Genomic DNA, 8,255 nt, shown 5'->3' on the forward strand with positions numbered 1-8,255 from the left:
GACTTTGACTTAGACTATAATTGACTTGGTTGACTGTCGGGGGCCAGTTCGACTAAGTGTTGCATTGATATTGGTAGCTCGGGGAGCTAGTGGAGCAGGAGTTCAGAGAGTTGCCGGTCGGCAGCTAGTGGGATCTTCAGCAAGTTCAGCCAGTGCAGATGAGTTTCCCTTTTGTATGAATGGGTCTACGGCCACAATGCTAGCCCATGTAGTTATGAGTAGAAGACCCGGGGGTTAGCCCTAGGCACAGTATGCTAGTATGATATTCAGGACGAGGTCCAGTGATAGTGGGCGCATGCCCAAGGAATGGTTTATGTGATAGTTTATACTTGTTGTCTGTGTGATACTTGTATGTGCCTGGTAGGGAGGTGAGTGTGGGCGAGGTCCCGCATCTCACCAATAGCAGAGTGTGGATGGTGTTCCACATCTCATTAGCAGCAGATCAGGGGCGAGGCCCAAGTTAGGGAAAAAGTGAGTGTGGGATGGGCCCGTATCTCACTATCAGTGGGAGCATGGACGGGGTTTCATGACTCATCAGTAGAGATCGGTTGTTAGGACCGAAGGGTAGTCAGACACCACAGATACGTCTGACAGTATGTGATATTATGTTTACATGCTAGCATGATCTGTTATATGAGTTAGAGGCGGTAGAGGGAGATAGTCCCCCAGACTACCGGTCGATAGGGCCGAAGGGGCGGTCGTGCCCAGCCATGCTAGATAGATTATGTGATATATGTGTTATGTGGTAGTAGTAGGGTGGTGAAATAGTCCCCAGTACCCGGTCGAGAGGACCGAAGGGGAGACCAGCACCCAGATATGCTAGTCAGTACCCGATCGAGAGGATCGAAGGGGAGACCAGCACCCAGATATGCTAGTCAGTATCCGGTCGAGAGGACCGAAGGGGAGGTAAGCTCCCAGATATACTAGTCAGTATCCGGTCGAGAGGACCGAAGGGGAGGCCTCCACCCAGATATGCTAGCCAGTATCCGGTCGAGAGGACCGAAGGGGTAGGTCGGGCACCCAGATATGCCTGACAATATGTGTATGTTATGTGATTGTATGGTATGAGGTATGATGGGGGAACTCACTAAGCTTCGTGCTTACGGTTTTCAGTTTTGGTTTCAGGCGGTAGCAGATGATGGAGCTCGGGATGATCGCATGGCACACACCATAGATTAGTCAGCCTGGGAATGTTTTACTCTGATAATGAACATGTGTTTTGAAAACTATTACTTTGATTATGCTTCGAATCGATGATTTTACTTGAAGTAATATTTTATTAAAAGAAATTTTTAGTCTTGAAATTTGGGACGTTACAAAACAACTCTGGCTAATGCTCCCACATTTCCTCCTCGGACTCCCACGTCCACTCTGAACCCTTCCGGTGCTGCCACTGCACCTTCACTAACTGAATCACCTTGTTCCTCAAGGTCTTCACCTTCCGATCTAAGATCGTAACTGGTCTTTCGACGTAATTCAGGCTACTATCGACCGGAATATCCTCCGTGGGTACTAATGCCGACTCGTCCACCAAACACTTCCTCAACTGAGAAACATGGAAAGTGTTGTGGATCTGGCTAAGCTCTGCCGGAAGATCAATCAGTAGGAGACCCGACCCACCCGGGCCAAAACCCTAAAAGGACCAATGAACCTGGGGCCCAACTTTCTCATTTTTCAGAATATGATGACACCTTTCCTGGGTGATACCTTCAGGAGGACCATGTCACCCACCTGAAACTCCAAGTCTGAACGCCTCCTGTCGGCGTAACTCTTCTGCCGACTCTGCGCAGTCTGCAGTATACTACGAACCTGCTGGATCAACTCTGTCGTCTTGAGCACCACTTCGATGCTCCCAATGACACACTAACCGACCTCGCCCCAACAGATCGGGGTCCTGCACTTCCTCCCGTAAAGCATCACGAAAGGAGGGCGGTCAATACTCGCATGGTAGCTGTTGTTATACGAAAATTCCGCTAACAGAAGATACGTATCCCAACTGCCACCGAAATCTAGAACACATGCCCGAAGCATGTCCTCGAGAGTATGGATCGTCCTCTCACTCTACCCGTCCGTCTGAGGGTGGAAAGCGGTGCTGAAATGGAAACGAGTCCCCATCGTCGTGAAACCGCTTCCAGAATCTGGAAGTAAAACAGATATCTCGATCTGACACCACCGAGACAGGCACTCCATGTCATGCCACCATCTCTCGCACATAAATATCGGCTAGCTCCTCCGCCGATATACTCTCCTCGATCGGTATAAAATGAGCACTCTTCGTCAACGGATCCACAACGACCCAAATCGAATCCACTCCACGTGCAGTCCTGGGAAGCTTAGTGTTGAAATCCATGGTGATGTCCTCCCACTTCCACACTGGAATGTCTAACGGTTGCATCTTGTCATGAGGCCTCTGGTGTTCTGCCTTGACCTTCCTGCAGGTCAGGCATCTCTTCACATACCAGGCGACATCCCGTTTCATGCAGGGCTACCAATAATAGGGTCGAAGATCTCTATACATCTTCGTCGCCCCTGGATGAATGGAAAATCGAGACTTGTGGGCCTCATCCATCAGGACCTACCATACCCCTCCCCAGTACGGCACCCAAACTTATGAAGGGTCAACAATCCTCGACTGTCATAGTCGAAGGAAGCTACTCGGCCCACGATCCTCTCACACTTCTGCCTCTCCTCTTTGAGGCCCTCGACCTGTGCCTCTCTGATCTGCTCCAATAATGGAGTAATCATTGTCATTCTCAGACATATATCCATGATCGGGGCTGTTTCCGCCTTGCGGCTCAGGGCGTCGGCCACCACATTGGCCTTCCCTGGGTGATAAAGGATCTCACAATCGTAATCCTTCAATACATATAACCATCGCCTCTGTCCTCATGTTCAGATTTGGCTGATCCATGAGGTACCTCAAACTCTTGTGATCCATGTAAATGGTACAACGGACCCCATAAAGGTAATGTCTCCAAATCTTGAGGGCAAACACCACTGCCCCCAACTCTAAATCATGTGTAGGATAGTTAGCCTCGTGAGGCTTCAACTGTCTTGAGGCGTAAGCTATCACACGTCCTTGTTGCATTAGCACTGCTCCCATCCCTGTGATCGAAGCATCACAGCAGACTACGAAATCCTCTACTCCCTCTGGAAGGGCAAGAATCGGTGCCTCGCAAAATCTTTGTCTAAGGGTCTCGAATGCTGACTGCTGCTCAGGCCCCCAGCGAAACACCACTGACTTCTTAGTCAGTCGGGTGAGCGGTACAGCTATCTTGGAGAAATCCTGGATGAATCTCCTATAGTACCCTGCCAAACCTAGGAAGCTCTGAATCCTAGATGGAGACTTTGGGACCTCCCACTGCATCACGGCCTCTATCTTGGCCGGATCTACGAGAATACCTTCTGGTTGACGAGATGACCAAGGAATTGCACTTCGCGCAACCAGAACTCGCACTTGGAGAACTTCACAAAAAGTCTCTCCCTCCTCAAAGTCTCTAGCACCTCCCTCAGGTGCTCCTCGTGCTGCTCCTGGGTCTTGGAATAAACCAAGATATCATCAATGAACACTATCACAGACCGATCCAGCATCGGTCGGCACACATGGTTCATGAGGTCTATGAACGCGGCTGGAGCGTTGGTGAGCCCAAACGGCATCACCACAAACTCATAATGACCATACCTGGTCCTGAAAGCAGTCTTCTGCACATCCTCATCTCTGACTCGCATCTGATGATACCCGGAGCGTAAATCGATCTTGGAAAACCAAGACGCTCCCTGTATCTGATCAAACAAATCATCTATCCTCGGGAGTGGGTAACGGTTCTTCACCGTTACCTTATTCAACTCCCGATAATCTATACACATACGGTACGACCCGTCCTTCTTCTTTACAAACAAAATCGGTGCTCCCCAGAGCGAACTGCTCGACCTGATAAAACCCTTGTCTACCAGCTCTTGCAGCTGCGTAGACAACTCCTGCATCTATGGGGGAACCAACCGATACGGTACCTTGGCTATCGGAGCCGCACCATGGATCAGGTTAATCCTGAACACGACCTGCCTCTCGGGAGGTATTCCAGGAAAATCCTCTGGGAATACATCCGGGTAGTCTCGCACTACCGGAACATCATCAACCGTCATCTTGCCCTTCTCCCGGGCATCTACAACATAGGCAACATAACCGATCCAACCCTGTTGAAGATAGCGCCTCGCTCTCGCCGCTAAACACAGAACTGGTTCGCGTTGTGGCCTCTCGCCCTGAATCACTAACTCTCTCCCACTGGGAGTACGGACCCTCACTAACTGTAGCTCACAATCTATCACCGCCCCATTGGGGCTCAGCCAATCCATTCCCACTGTAACCTTATTCCCTCGCATGGGAATAGGGACCAAGTCCACCGGAAACTGCTCATCGAATAACTACGGAAAACATCCTCTGTGTACCCTTGCAACCCTAAGGGTCCTATCAGCTGCTATCTCAACCTCAAGTGGATAGTCTAGCTTCCCTGGAGCTCTGCTAAATCTCTTGCTAAGCGCAAGAGAGACGAATGATCGGGTAGCCCCCGAATCAAACAATATTGTAGCTGAAATGCCGTTCACTGAGAACGACCCTATACAAAACATATAACCATAAGAAACAATCAATAATAAATGCATAGATAAGGGAGAAATACATACCCGCCACCACATCTGGGGTCGCTCACGCCTCCTCTATCGTCAGCTGAAAAGCCCTACTCTTCGCCACCGGCGTCTCAACTCGGCCCTGACGGCCATTCGTAATCCTCAAAGTAGCAGGAGCAGGTGCTGACACCTTCCCCGCAGCAGCTAAACTCAGACACTGGGACTTTTTATGTCCCCTCTGATTGCACTGGAAGCAAATCAGATCTGATGCCGCAACGGCGGTGGTAGTGGCTATATAATCTCTGCTCATATGCCCAGTCCGACCGCACTTGTAGCAGCCGACACTCCCTGCCTTGCACGCCCCATCGTGCAATCTCCCACACTTGCCACACCGACCGTGGCTCTGCTGACTCCTAGCTCTGTGATCTGAACCCTTGGGCTTTTTGCCCGAACTCCCTGAACCTGGAGCCGCCTCCGCCTCTGGCTTCCTCTTTCTCTCCATCTCAAGGTCAATCTCTCTCTCTCTCTCGCCCTAGCAATCATGTCATCCAACGTTTTACAGCTCGACCGGCTCACGAACTGGCGGATTTCACTCCACAGCATCTCATGATAACGAGCCTTCTTCATTTCCTCATCAGCCGCGTACTGAGGAACAAGAAGAGCTCTCTCCCTGAACTTGGCGGTAATCTCCGCCACTGTCTCAGTAGTCTGGGTAAGATCCTGAAACTCTCTGGCTAACTGTTGCACCTCGATGACCGGTGCAAACTCAGCTCTGAACCTGGTAGTAAAATCAACCCAGGTCATAGCATCCAAAATTGCGTCATCTCCAATGGCATGTCCGACCTCCTCCCACCAATCCCGTGCCTTGTCCTTCAGAAGACAGGACGCCAATCTGACCTTGTCCCCCTCGGGACATCTGCTCGTGCGGAAAGCGTTGGCCACATCCGCCAACCATCTAGTACTCGCTATGGGATCCTGTGCCCCGTGGTAATCTGAAGCTCCACATGCACGGAACCCCCTGAAAGTAAGCGTGTGCGACCCCATCATGGCCGCTACCTCAGCACGGAAAGTGCCCAACCTCTCGTCGATCTACTCTAAGATATCCTCCTTAATCGAACCGAAGATCACAGGAGTCTGCCCAAGTATGGTGCGAGTAATCTCTGAAGAGAGAAACTCCCTAGTCTGCTCATCCAACTGCCCAACCTCCGGGCCTGATCCTAATCCCCCTTCGGCATCTGAACTGCCGACTGCTGGCCTAGGGTGTAATACCACCATTCTGAAAACAAATCATAATAAACTTCAGGAGCATAGATATATCTCGATGGATCACTACTACCACAAGTTTCCTGGTCTCGTCTCAGCTTTCCTTGATTCGAGTACGAATCCTCTGCTTTCAGTAGTACGGGCCCATACTACCCTCCACATCTATCCGTACTTTCCTCAAGTATTGCCTTGACTCCACCAAGTCACTAGTATTACTACTAATCTCTGCTACTCCCACCCTAGGCTTGCCCTAGGGAAATCCCAGACTTTACCCAATCCAGTCCTCAGCTGCTGAAGGCCCCTTTGTAATGCTAATTAGCCATCACCTGAATACCATCACATGTGGCGAGGCTCAGATAATCCTTCGAGTGAAAGGCCCGTCCCTACAACGGTTAGACTCATACAAGAGCTGCGCAATAGGGCCAAATCTAGCACTTTGAGTTTATTCAACCCTGTTCACATGTGACGTGACGTATTCACCTAATGGCTGGCTCCCATCACTCAGAGCCCCACAAAGCACAAAGCAAGCAATATTCAGACACAGGAAACTAATCAAGCAATTCTATCCTCATAACAAGGAACTGTACTGGCATACAACGCTAAGCTCATACTATCAGGCATAACCTAAACAGGCTATCCTACTGCTGTCTACTCAAAACTAGCATGCAATTCTCATAAAGCTTAAACACATACAGCAGGCACATATGGCATCCTCCTAGATCCTTAGTCCTAGTCTAGCATGCTGTTCTACTGAAACTGAAACTAATAATCATAACATAAACTTGTATGGGTAATTTGGGAGTACTTACTTGAGCTCGGCTGATCGCATGCACCACACCCTTTTCCTTTTCTCAAAACTCTTTCTCTTTTTAGGTTTTATTTTACAAAAATATTTTTGAAAACACTTTTGAAAATCCTTTTACCATTTCCTCAGTTTGAGTCCAGTCACACCTGAGAGTGTGCCTGAATCTCTCAAACCAAGGCTCTGATACCAACTTGAAACATCCCAAAAATACGACCCAATTTTTTTGTATTTTTTTATAATAATAAAAGTCATAACGCTGAATGTCATATAACAAAACCATACGTCGGGTATCTCAAAAGCCATAATAAAAGTGTCAAATCAAAAACTGTATCAAGTCATGTCTAAGTATCTGAACAAAACTCCCAGGAATAAAGCTGAAGCTGTGGTGTATGCGATGCCATCATCCCGAGCTCTTCCCTTTACTTGCGGAAGTACCTGAAACCAAAACTGAAACTGTAAGCACAAAGCTTAGTGAGCTCCCCCAAACTACCACAAACCATACAAACATATAAAAACCTACTGGGCCCCGCCCACAGCATCGGACCGATGCCCAGAAACTACATCGGACTGAAGTCCAGAACTAACCAGGGCCCTGCCCTCTGCATCGGACCAAAGTACGGAACTAACTGCATCGGACCGAAGCCCGAAACTGACTGCATCGGACCGAAGTCCGGAACTACTGAACATAGCATAGCATACACATATCAAGTAGCATAACAACATAGACTGCATACTGAGTCGGGTCGTACCCGAAACACATAGCACGCAAAACCTGTCTGAGCCACGAAGGCATCAAATATTCTAACTACTACATCAGACCGAGGTCCGGAAACTACTACTAATTAAACGGGTCGGCATTGTGGCCTTTGACCCGTTCCTACTGGAAGGAAACTCACCTCGTAGCCTAGCAGCTGAAAGAATGCTTCGGAATCTGTCTGCTGCGGCTCCGGCTTCACCCCGGCTACAATTTCCATGAGTACCCTCAATCAAATATTGATAATAATACTGAGGGTAAAATGACTATCTTACCCCTGGTCAAAGTTAACCTATTGGTCAAAATCAACATTCATTTGACCTGACTCGTCGAGTTGGGTCACTAACTCGTCGAGTCCTTACTTTCACTTTCTTGCTTCTGCTCGCTACTACTCGTCGCGTTTGTCATAGACTCGACGAGTTCCTCTTCGATACTAACACCCAGTCAATCTGCATCCGACTCGCCGAGTTGTATGAACAACTCGTCGAGTCCTCCTTCAACATATGAACACTCTGACTGTGACTCGCCGAGTTGTATGAACAACTCGTCGAGTCTGTTCTTGAGGCATGAAGATTGCCTTGGACTCGCCGAGTCAGGACATTGACTCGCCGAGTTCTTCCATGAATAAGTCTAACCTCCAGCTCACTGAGTCCATTTCTCACTCACTGGTTCCACTCGGCATAACTTGAAAAGGGGAAAACAGGGGACTCACGACTCGACTCGTCGAGTCTGAAGAACGACTCGCCGAGTCGTATACATGCAATCACTATATACTCGATTATGCTTGAATACATTTCATTCCATTCGTAG

The sequence above is a fragment of the Lactuca sativa genome, chromosome 4 (assembly GCF_002870075.4).
Source record: "Lactuca sativa cultivar Salinas chromosome 4, Lsat_Salinas_v11, whole genome shotgun sequence".
Taxonomy (NCBI): domain Eukaryota; kingdom Viridiplantae; phylum Streptophyta; class Magnoliopsida; order Asterales; family Asteraceae; genus Lactuca; species Lactuca sativa.